Source organism: Olea europaea, unplaced genomic scaffold (assembly GCF_002742605.1).
Source record: "Olea europaea var. sylvestris unplaced genomic scaffold, O_europaea_v1 scaffold1384, whole genome shotgun sequence".
In the NCBI taxonomy this organism is placed as follows: Eukaryota; Viridiplantae; Streptophyta; class Magnoliopsida; order Lamiales; family Oleaceae; genus Olea; species Olea europaea.
In genome coordinates, this window is record NW_019231356.1 from 40,723 (window position 1) to 54,298 (window position 13,576).

The 13,576-nt window shown below is 30.3% G+C and overlaps 1 pseudogene; it reads right to left on the reverse strand.

The window, feature by feature from the left end:
• The window catches only part of LOC111375531, a 14,381-nt pseudogene extending 3,044 nt beyond the window's left edge, over window positions 1–11,337 (reverse strand).
• Between the last annotated feature and the right edge of the window lie 2,239 nt (window positions 11,338–13,576).

Here is a 13,576-nt window from a genome sequence, read left to right on the forward strand (position 1 = left end):
TATATATATATATATATATAAGAGAGTCAAACATATCATGCTATACTTTAAAAAGAAAAGAGAGAGAGAGAGAGAGAGAGACAAAAAGACAATATATAGGCGGTGGAATTGGATTGACTTTTATATCAATCTAGTTCCATACAAATCCAAACCAATTTTCATAACACACAAGTGAGAGAAGCCGAGAATGGAGAGAAAAGAGAGGAAAGGGAAAACAAAAAAAAAAGAAGGAAAAAAAGAAGAAGAGAATTTGCCAAGTTGTTAGAAAATAAGTGGGTTATACTATTAGGCTTGAATTCTTCAATTTTGAAAGATAAGTAAAAAGCTATTTATTGAGAGGTTATGTTTCATTTTATAGTAATTAGATTTTTAAACTGAAATCAATTTTATTGAAAGGGATAAGTATAATAAACTATGAAATTGAGTAAAATGAAAGAAAAACTAGTTTTAGTAATTAAATAGACTATGAAAATCGTTTAAACATGAAATGATTAAGTTTGGGTGTTGCCTATTTAATTATTGAAATTACTTAAAATAATTCATTGTTAATTTAAAAATTATATCATATTTCAGGCAGAGACACGGATATCGATATATCTTGCCAACCGGGTTGATTTTGGCGAACATAGTTCTGTGAGTGGAAAAATATAAATATTTTTAAAATATTTATAAATTAAATATATTGTTAAAGTATGTGCAATTATATGCAATTACGTGTTTGAATTACATAGTTATTATGGAAATATCTTTTATTATGATACATGTGAGATTTCAAAGATTGATACGTTACATTGTGAATTGGAATATGAGATGTGATTTTGAGATCGACTAGAAAAGTATTCGTGATTATATATTTCTTCTAGTTTACTGAGGGGCCTTGGTCGTGTTCTATACTACACTGAGAGGTCTTGGACCGGGGATGAAGGGGTCTCGATCATGTACATATAGTTCACTGAGGGGCCTTGACCGTGTTCTAGAATTGATTATGAGAGGTCTTTTAGACCAACTTTCGTTCACAGAGGGGGCCAAAGGCACATGGCGAAAGTTCTTAGCCCGAGAGTAGGATTATATATTTCAGTCAGATGATACATTTTTGGTGGATTTTTTAGCACGTTTGATACGATGAGATTATAGCATGGTTATCAACTGATATTTATATCATGATTTTGAGATGATATTTTGCGACCTTATGTGAATATTTTACTTTTGGTTATAATTACATGAGGTTATTTTGTGAATTATTAAATGATATGAACTCGAATTTCATAAAAATGTAAAATTGAAAAAGTATAATTATTTTCGAACTTCTCCACTCACTGAACTATCAACTCATATATTTTCCTGTAATTTTTCTACAGGTAGCAATTGATTCTTTTTAGTTGGAAGAGCCTAACGATTTCGGAATGAGAGCCACACAATATATTGAGTGTTATAACTCATATTGATGAAGCACGAAGTAAATAATTCTGGCCCATCTCATTATGTTTTACAAAAACATTAGATTTTGATTCATTTTTTGTAGTAACTCATAGTCAGCCTTGGTGGTGGATATAACATCTAGTCAGCATCTATCATCGGCACACGTCACGTTTCGGGTCCACTAGGGTGATTCGGGACGGGTCGTGTTAAAGTGATATCAGAGCATGGTTTTGAAAATTTTTGTTCATGCATGTTCGGTGAATATGATCACATGTCGTGGTAGCAGAAATCACAAGCTCTCTAGTTTGTGGAACCAAAAATGATAAAAAAAAAATAAATTTTAACAGATTTAGAAACGATTAGTATGTAAGTATGGTAGTTGCAATGATCTAATGTTTGGAAATGTTATTAGTTGTTGGATTGGAACTATGGTGTATGTAGCCTATTAAGATTTGAACATATTTTGATGATTTGCGAGGCATTCAAAGTTATAGATTTTACAACCAGCGTGGAATTTTAATTATTTTGAAGCCAAATGGTCATTAGTATTATCAAAATTTTGTGATGATTTGTTGCCATTTATATGTGATGATAATAGAAATCATGATGGTGTATATTTATGTTATATGATAAGAAATTGTGGAAGAAAAAATGATGATTTGTTGATTCATAGATGACAATGTGTTATTGTGTATTTTAGGCATTAAGGAAAATTAACTGTAATTCCACTTATATCGATTAGTTATGAGTTATTTTATTAAAAGGAATGTGAGAATAATAGGGATGAACTTCATAATAATTACCGATTATGGGATTATTTGTTGCTTAAGAAATATAATTAAATGGATATGTGTAGTTAGGTATGTTTATGTGAATCGAGAAATAAAAAGGAGTAGAGAATGATAAAGTTGGAATTTATTGAAATTGGAAAATTAACATGTGCAATTTTGGTGGTACATTGATGTGTGGAACGTTATTATTTTGTGATCTTAAGGAAAATTGATATAATTAAATGTTTTAGGTCATACAATATGACGATAAATGTCAAGGTTACATGATCATAATATGATATGGTGAATATCATGTAAATGAATATAATGGTTGTCCTATAGTAAAATAATGTGATGAAAGATTTGGGTTATTAATTAATTTTTTTTAAAGGCCATTTGTTGGAGTATTGTGTTATATTCCATAGAATTTGAAATTTCGAAGTTGAACTTAATGAAGTTTTAGTGATGTAAATTTTGAGTTATTTTCGATTGTATTTTTTAGATTACATAAATAAAGTATTCCATTCTTATCGAAATCTACACGTTATGGAACATATGGTTGACATGTTGGATAGCCTAAAGTCTAAGACGATCATCATGTAAATTTATTCCAATGTAGAACGGTATCTTTAGGTTATACTCTTTATTGAAAGTCTTGTATGATATACAAGAAAGATAATGCATTGGTAATATGTTGATGACCTCTTTATGGAATAAGAGTATAGAATTATCATGGATTGATTGTTATAATGGTCTCTTCATAGAAAGAAAGAGCACCAAAATTGTGTGGATTTAATGATGTAAAAAGTGTTGCTATCAAATTAAATTATGAGGAAACATGTATTCTTGTATCAAAAGTTGATGAGAATTTGATTTATGATAATGGATTATGTTAAGGTTTAGAATGTGTTCTGAAGTAAAATGATAGATTATGAATTATATTATAGATTGTTGAAGAGGCATGATTAAAACATGATTTAAAGTTGGTTATATTGGGATTATGTCGTCACATTGCAAAAAATATCAATACTTATCAATCATCAGAGTTTAAGGTATATTTTATTCAAAATAATGGAAATGAAAATTGTGTATATATTATCATTGGGTGATATAGAATTAAAGGAAAAAAAACATATTGAGCTATCTCAGTTGTTTTGCTAGGGATAACTAGAATTTTAGAAAATCATGAACAATTGAATTTTTGGAGATATTGAGAATGGAGGTAGTTACCCTTAAAGTATTTTTTTTGAGGATTCCAAATACACGGAATGGAGACAAAATAATATCTAAATCCTTGTGGATAGATTGATAAAGGTACAAGATTCTTTTCAAATGATATAATCAGTTCATCGGATGGACTTACAAAATTATATTTAGACAATATTGTTAATTACATGGTGGAATTTGAGTATTTATCTTTAGTTAGTTGTAAGAAATTAGATAATTAGATTACATTGTGCATCTTCTTTTGATAGAATGTAGACAATATGAAGACAAGTTTAAAAGAGAGGCTATCAACTATGAATGGCTAATTAAAGGAGACTTGGATAATTATTTATTTTCATGGAATTGACATATAAAAACTAGATATAAGTGATGATAATTGAGATTATATTTAATATTGAGATATTCCAAGGACGTACGACGAAATGGGTGAAAGATTGTTGTTCGATCTTAATATGTAACCATTGTTATAGAAAAAGAATGTGATTAGAGAATATTTTAAATTAGGACGTAAGGTGAAGATTTGGAGAACATGAAAAGTGTTATTTTGAACTTCCAATTGGAAAAATAATTGAGTTTTCCTAAGGCTTTGGAAAAAAAGAAAAAAAGAAAAAAAAAGAGATGAGAATATCATATATTGGCTCGTAGGAAGTTATTAAAAGTATGATATTAAAGATTAAATTTTGGAACTAAAAGTTCGTGGGAGAAATCATTCAATAGAAGAAGCATTATGACAAGTGATAATCAAATGTGTTCTCTACATATTTGTATGTGCAAATCTTGGCCAACTAAATTTCAAGAACGAAATTTTTTGAAGGAGGAGAGTTTTGTAGTACCTTAAATATAAAATATGTAAATATATAAAAGAGAGTCAAACATATCATGCTATACTTTAAAAAGGAAAAAGAGAGAGAGAGAGAGAAAGACAAAAAAATGTGTGTATATATATATATATATATATGAAAGGTTAGGCGGTGGAATTGGATTGACTTTTATATCAATCCAATTCCATAAAAATCCAAACCAATTTTCATAATACACAGGTGAGAGAAGCCGAGAATGGAGAGAAAAGAGAGGAAAGAAAAAAAAGAAGGAAAAAAAAGAGGAAGAGAATTTGCCAAGTTGTTAGAAAATAAACGAGTTATACTATTAGGCTTGAATTCCTCAATTTTGAAAGGTAAGTAAAAAGTTATTTATTGAAAGGTTATATTTAATTTTATAGTTAATAGATTTTTAGAGTTAATTCAATTTTATTGAAGGGGTTAAGTATAATAAACTATGAAATTGAATAAAGTGAAAGAAAAATTAGTTTTAGTGATTAAATAGACTATGAAAATCGCTTAAACGTGAAATGATTAAATTTGAGTATCGCCTATTTAATTATTGAAATTGCTTAAAATAATTCATTGTTAATTTAAAAATTATATCATATTTTAGGCAGAGTCACGAATATCGAGATATCTTGCCAACCGGGTTGATTTTGGCGAACATAGTTCTGTGAGTGGAAAAATATAAATATTTTTAAAATATTTATAAATTAAATATATTGTTAAAGTATGTACAATTATAAGCAATTATGTGTTCGAATTACATAGTTATTATGGAAATATCTTTTATCATGCTACATGTGAGATTTCAAAGATTGTATACGTTACATTGTGAATTAGAATATGAGATGTGATATTGAGATCGACCAGAAAAGTACCTGTGATTATATATTTCTTCTAGTTCATTGAGGGATTTTGGCCGTGTTCTATACTACACTGAGGGGTCTTGGACTGGGGATGAAGGGGTCTCGACCGTGTACATATAGTTTACTAAGGGGCCTTGGCCGTATTCTAGAATTGGTTATGAGAGGTCTTTAAGACCAGTTTTCGTTCACGGAGGCGGTCAAAGGCCCGTGGCGAAAGTTCTTAGCTCGAGCGACAAATTATATATTTCAGTTAGATGGTACATTTTTGGTGGATTGTTCAGCACGTTTGATGTGATGAGATTATAGCATATTTATCAGCTGATATATCATGATTTTGAAATGATATTTTACGACATTATGTGAATATTTTACTTTTGGTTATAATTACATGATGTTATCTTGTGAATTATTAAATGATATGAACTCGATTTTCGATAAAAATGTAAAATTGAAAAAGTATAATTATTTTCGAACTTCTCCACTCACTGAGCTATCAACTCATATATTTTTCCGTAATTTTTCTATCGGTAGCAATTGATTCTTTTTAGCTGGAAGAGTTTAATGATTTTGGAATGAGAGTCAGACGATATGTTGAGTGTTATAACTCATATTGATGAAGCATGAAATAAATAATTTGGGTCTATCTCATTATGTTTTATAAAAGCATTTGATTTTGATGCATTTTTTGTAGTAACTCATAGTCAACCTTGGTGGTGGACCTGACATCTAGTCAGCATCTATCATCGGCGCAAGTCGCGTTTCGGGTCTACTATGGTGATTCGGGATGTGTCGTGTCAAGAATGCCTCTTGTTGAAGACAGAGATCGCTTCTTTCATCTGCCGCCGTGTGCAAAATGCTCGAATCAGTACATTGAACTTATCCATTGTAATGATTTATTTTATTTTATTTTTTTAAAAAAGGGGGTCAAGTTAAAGATGTCAAGCTTTAAAAAAAAAAATAGAAATTTTTTGCCAACATGTTAGAAATAAGTTCTTCTACTATTAGGCTGAAATTTTTCAAAGTTTAAGGTAAGTAAAAGTTACTTATTGAAATGTTATGTTTAATTTTATAGTTGTTAGATTGTTAGATTAAATTAAATTTTATTGAAGGGTTAAGTATAATAAGTTATGAAATTGAACAAAATAAAAGAAAAACTAGTTTTAGTGATTAAAGAGACTTTAGAAATTGTTTAAACGTGAAATGATTAAGTTTAGGTATCACCTATTTAATTATTGAGATTCCTTAAAATAGTTAATTGTTAATTTAAAAATTATATCGTATTTCAGGCAGCGATATGGATATCGAGATATTTTACCAACCGAGTTGATTTTGGCGAACACAGTTTTGTGAGTGGAAAAATATAAATATTTTTAAAATATTTATGAATTAAGTATATTATCAAAGTATGTGACCGTGTGGGATTTCAAAGATTGTATACGGTATATTGTGAATCGGAATATGAGATGTGATTTTGAGATCAACCAGAAAAGTACCCGTCATTATATATTTTTCTAGTTCATTGAGGAGCTTTAACCATGTTCTATACTACACTGAGGGGTCTACTAGAGATGAAGAGGTCGTGATCGTGTACATATAATTCACTGAGGGGCCTTGGCATTGTTCTAGAATTGATTACCAAAGGTCATGAAACCCGCTTTTGTTCACAGAGGAGCCCAGAGGCCCGTGGCGAAAGTGCTTAGCCCGTGGGGCGGATTATAGATTTTAGTTAGAGGGTACATTTTTGTGGATCACATGTGATGTGATGAGATGGTGGTATAGATATTACTTGATGACTATATCGTGATTATGAGATCATATCTACAGTGTTATGAGAATGTCTCACTTTCTGGCTATAATTGTATGAGTCTATCATGTGAATATTAAACGATATGAACTTGATGTTTGATAAAAATATTTAAAGGAGAAAGTATAATTATTTTTTGAACTCTTCCACTCACTGAGCTATCAACTCATATTTTTCTAAAATTATTCTTACAAGTAGTATTGTATTAGTCCTTGATGGCTTAAGGAACCTGGTGATTTTAGAGTTGGAGCCACACGACATATTGAATGACATGAGTCAATTTGATAAAACATGATGTAATTACTATGGGCCCATTGCAATATTTATTTATTTATTTAAACATTTGATTTTGTCGCATATTTTGTAGTAACTCATAATCAGCTTTGGCAGTGGATTCGATATCTAGTCAGCATCAACCATCGGCGCACGTCACGTTTCAGGTCCATAGGGTAATTTGGGACAGGTCATATCAAAGTGGTATCAGAACATGGTTTATAAAGTTTTGAAAGTCTTCATAGTTCAAACACTGGCATACAAGTTCTCAAGCTCGAATGTATGGAACCGAAAATGATTGAAAATTATTTTTATAAGAGCCAAAAATGACTAGTATGTAAGTAGGATTTTTGCAATGATCTGATGGTTGGAACTGTTATTAGTTGTTGGAATTATGGTGTATGTAACATATTAAGAGTTGAATAGATCATAATTTATAGGAAAATTTTTAGTTATAGCTTGCACGATAAATACAATGAAATGATATAATATGTGATTGATGACAATCAGTGAGAAATTTTAATTATTTTTGAAGCCAAATGGTCGTTATTGTTATCAAAATTTTGTGGTGATTTATGGCCACTTATATGAGATGATAATAGAAATCATAATAGTGCATATTTATGCTATATGATAAGAAATCATGGATGACAAAATGATGATTTGTTGATTGATAGATGACAATGTGTTATAGCGTATTTTAGGCATCGAGGAAATTAATGACAATTCCAATTATTTCGATTATTTATGAGTTGTTTGATTATATGGAATGTGAGAATAATAAGGATGAACTTCTTAATGATTACTTATTATAGGGTGATTTGTTGCTTTACAAATAGAATTAAATGGATATGTGCATTTAGGTCTATTTATGTGAATATTAAAAAAAAAAAAAATTAGAGAATGGTAAAGTTGAAATTTATTGAGATTGGGAAATTAACATGCTGTATATTGATGTGTGAAATGTTCACGTGCTAAATATGAAAGTTATTATCTTGTGATATTAAGGAAAATTGATGTAATTAAATGTTTTAGGTCATAGGATATGACATTAAATGCCAAGGTTACATGATCATAAAATAATATGGTGAATAGCATGTAAATGAATATAATGGTTGCCCTATAGCAAAATACTGTGATGACAGATTTGGGTTATTAAATTAATTAATTTTGTTAAGATCATTCGTTGGATTATTGTGTTATATTCCATACAATTTGGAAAGCTTTGAGTTAAATCTTGAAGTTAAGATGAATTAATTGAAATTTTAGTGATGTAATTTTTGGGTTATTTTCAATTGTATGGATCATGAACAAATTATTCCATTTTTATCAAAATATAGTTGTTAAGGAATATAAGTAAAAGATGTTGGCTATGCCTAAAGTTTAAGATGATCATCAAATATAGATTTTACTTATTGTGAAATAGTATCTTTATGTTACATTATCTTAATTAAAGGTTTTTATGTGATATACAAGAAGGATTATGCATTGATGATAGATCAACGATTTATTTATGGAATAAGAGTATATATTTTCATGGATTAAATGTTATTATTGTCCATTCATAGAAAGAAAGAACAAAATTCGTATGTGTATAGAAATGTTAAAAGTTTTGCTATCAAGAAATTTTGAGAAAATACATGCTCTTATATCTAAGATGATAAGCGATTGATTCATGATAATAATTTATCTTATTGTTTAGAAAATGTTCTCTAAGTGGAATGATAAAATATGGATTAGTTGTAGATTGTATTAAAACTTAATATATGGTTGGCTATATTGAGATAGACATTTAGGAATATTGGAGTTATCACATGGTGGGAAGATCAATACTTAATGAGAACATGAGGTTAAGGTATATTTGTATTAAAAAAAGAGCTGAACTTGAAGTTGTGGTTATATTATCGTTAGGGGATAAAATGAAACGTTAAAAATATCATATATTGATCATTAGGATGATTTTTAAGGTATCGGTTCAACATGTATTCCATATGTTCGAGGCTTATCAAATGGACATCAGATTTAACTTATGCTATAAGATTATTAGTGGAATTGAAAGATAATCTTATATATAAAGAAGAATCAGTTCAGATATTTGATAGAAAGGAACATGTCTTACGTAGTAAGACTATTACTTTGGTTAAACTATTAAGGAGAAATAATGTTATAGAAGAAGCGACATGAGAAAGTGAAAAGTAGACGTGTTCTTAGTATCCAAGACTTTTTCGTACTTAGTCGATTGAATTTCGAGGACGAAATTCTTTTAAGGGGGTGAGTTTTGTAATACATTAATTAAAAAAAAAAAAAGGTCAAGATGTCAAGCATTAAAAAAATATATAGAAAATTTTCGCCAACATGTTTTAAGTTCTTCCACTAATAGGCTGGAATTCTTCAAAGTTTAATGTAAGTAAAAAGTTACTTTCTGAAAGGTTATGTTTAATTTTATAGTTGTTAAATTAAATTAAATTTTATTGAAAGGGTTAAGTATAATAAGCTATGAAATTGAGTAAAATGAAAGAAAACTAGTTTTAGTAATTAAAGAGACTTTAGAAATTGCTTAAACGTGAAATAATTAAGTTTGAGTACTGCCTATTTAATTATTGAGATTACTTAAAATAGTTAATTGTTGATATATTATTAACCGAGTTGATTTTGGCGAACACAGTTTTGTGAGTGGAAAAATATAAATATATTTAAAGTAATTATGTATTAAGTATATTATCAAAGTATGTGCAATTATGTATTTGAATTATATAGTACTTATGGAAATATCTTTTATTATAACACATGTGGGATTTCAAAGATTGTATATGCTACATTGTCAATTGGAATATGAGATGTGATTTTGAGATCGACCAGAAAAGTACCCACGATTATATTTTTTTTGGTTCACTGACGGGCCTTGGCCATATTCTATACTGCACTAAGGGGTCAAATAGGGATGAAGGGATTGTGACCGTGTACATATAGTTCATTGAGGGGCCTTGGCTGTGTTTAAGAATTGATTACTAGAGGTCATGAGACCTACTTTCGTCTACGGAGGGGACCAAAGGCTCATGGCGAAAGTACTTAGCTCGAGGGGCGAATTACAGATTTTAGTCAGAGGGTACATTTTTGGTAGATCACATGTGATGTGAGAGATGGTGGTATAGATATCAGTTGGTTACTATATCGTAATTATGAGATGATATTTACAGTGCTATGAGAATGTCTCACTTTTCCACTATAATTGTATGAGTCTATTATGTGAATATTAAACGATATAAACTTAATGTTTGGTAAAAAAGTTTAAAGGAAAAAGTATAATTATTTTTGAACTCTTCCACTCACTGAGCTATCAACTCATATTTTTCGAAAATTATTCTTACAGGTGGTATTGTATTAGTTCTTGATGGCTTGAGGAGCCTGGTGATTTCAGAGTTGGAGCCACACGACATATTGAATGATATGAGTCAATTTGACAAAACATGAAGTAGTTACTATGGGCCCATTGTAATATTTATTTATTTAAACATTTGATTTGATTTTGTCACATATTTTGTAGTAACTCATAGTCAGCCTTGGTGGTATATCTGACATCTAATTAGCATCTACGATCGGCACATGTCACGTTTTGGGTCCATAGGGTGATTCGACACGAGTTGTGTCATCTGTGCCAAATTTGCTTCCTGAAAATATCCGAGTCTCCATCCTCCAAAATGCTTCCAAAGTGTCTTCATAGGATTGGAATTTTGCAATTCTCGATAACATGATGCTCATTGACTTTAGAGTGAGCAAGGAATTGTGAGTCTGCTTAATTCTTTCCATTAATTCCCAGGCTTTGTCAAAGTATCGCAACCGTGTCAGTATGTGGAGAGTCTTCTCAGAACCATATGATCTTGGAACGTACTTGTCACGGAGAAGAGATTATTGGAAGAACTCCTAAGCTTTGAGGGCATTTGAGTGCACAGCAAACAATCTACCAAGAACATTTTCCACAAATGGGGTGAGTGAAGAGTGGGATGCAATGGTTTATCAGGAAACGGATGTTCATTAATAATTCTCGTAAATCTTTCAATTTCCGTCTCTGAGGAAGAATGAAGCCAGAGAACGTTTAGTTTCTTATCCACGTACAAAAATCGGTCGAATTTTAAATTCCTGTTTCTGAGAAGCATGATGTCTTTGATTCAAATCAAGGACTCCCAAACTCCCATCTATAATATCCAGTTTCATTCAACACAAATCGAAGATATAGTTGAGTAATGAGCTTTTTATTAAGGAAAATAAGAATATACCTTATTTTTAAATGCAACAAGTTTATGTCAACTTGGCTTGTATACATGAATTTTAAGATCAACAAAGAATCACATGTTATTGACTTATAAGCAGTGATTTAACCAAAAAAAAGAAAAAAAAAAGAAAGAAAGAAAGAAAAAAAGAAAAGAAAAGAAAAGAAAGGAAAAAAAAATCTTACAAAAAAAAAAAAAAGAAACTCTCCGAGACAAGGTATTTGAATAGTTATTCCGTTGAGCATTTCCTCAAACAAATGGCGCCCAAGGCTAGGAAAAGGGAAAATGAATAAAGAAAATTATGGTCGGGATGCTTCAAACCCATTGTTGAAAAAAATTTCTTCAATGTAAACTAATTAACGACATACCATTATAGAAAATACAAATAATGAACATAAATAGAAAAAAGAATTGATTAAAGAAAATAAAAAGAAAATAAAATGATTGTGGAAGGGTTAACAGGAAGCAACTGAAATCGAAAATGATGCAAAAATGCATGTCGAACGGCATTAAATATCATCAAGCCAAGGTTGTGAAAGTAATCCACGAGGAATCGAAATCTTCGTTGATTTGCAATGATGGTATTGCTATTCAGGCTGCAGTGGTTCTTGATGCAACTGGATTTTCTAGATTTCTTGTACAATAACAATACGGTAAGCCATATGAGTTTGGAAAGATTTGTGGCTGTTCACGAAATATTTCTTTCGATTTAAAACTACCGCAAGTGTACGGATCATAACAAGTAATAAAGTGAATTTTTAAAAGTCCGAATATCGTCCCATAGAGATTGAGTAGTTCAATTCTATATAATCTAGCCTTAACCGAATCTAATTGAGTGAAAATATGGTCCAAATGCAAAAAGCCCTAATTTCAATTAAAATCCTAATTTCTCAATTAGAAACCCTAATCTCGAAATTTCTTTAATTAAACGACTCAAACACTCAAGTAAATGAAATTATGCAAATTCAAAAGCTAATTTATGGAAATGAATCAAAATAAAGTCATTAGGATCATGAATCCCCAATTGAAGTTATAAAAAATCCTAATTTCATAAAATTAATTACCCGACGGAAATTTGCCAAATTCAATGTTCCTAAATCTATCCAACATATTCTCTCGATATATATTTGACCTATTTTTGCACACGACCAGCCTATATCTCTATGGATGATGCAAATATACAAGAATGCATGTGGTTTTGTGAACAATTAGAGAATTGCATAAAACATAGAGATATATCTCTATCCCCTATCAGACCCTATGTTGATTTATACCTTATCGGACTTATTTCACTTCTCTCAAATGTAAGAAATAAGTCATCAACACTCACACAATCATTGGCCACTAATTGCGGAAGAAAATCAATGCATATAAACCAATCAAATTATCCAAACGAGTCTTTATATTAAATTCATGAAATATGGAATTAAAATAACAAAAAATGGTTCATCGATCACCTAGTGAATTGAAAACCTAGCCTAGACTATTCATAATTATAGAAAAAAAAGAAACTAATAAATAGAAAGAACATCACCCGTATGAAAATTTATTGAAATCTTGAATAAAGCCTTGAAAACCCACTTGAATTCTTGTGGAATCGACTTCAAGATCGTGTTTCTTGCCTTCAAAAGTTATATTTTTCTTCTCCCTGGACGTTCTACCCTATTTCTGATAAATTTTGGCTTTTATATCATGTCCTCACAGAGCCCCGAAAGAGTTTCAATTAAAAACGCAAGTTCAGAATTTTCTTCGATTTTTAAAGCCATGCGGCCGCATAGTGTTAAACCATGCGACAGCATGGTTCAAGTGAACTGCCTCATTAAAATCCCTACAACCTTATGTGCGGCCACATGGCATAGTTCTGTGCGACCGCATGGTTGTAACTTTACAACCTTGCTGTTTTGGACCATGAACTTCGTTTTCTCTTTTCTTGATTTCTTTTCTTTCTTTCCTTTGTTCCATTATCAAATATTGACTCCTAATTGATGTTTGGGTCAATCAATTCCTTGATCACTTGCTCGGCTCATCTTTTGATTAATTGCAATTTAGTCCTTCATCTTTCACTTTTCTTCAATTTAGTCCAATATTACTTCTTTCTTCCTCCGATCGTCTTGTATCGTCCTCA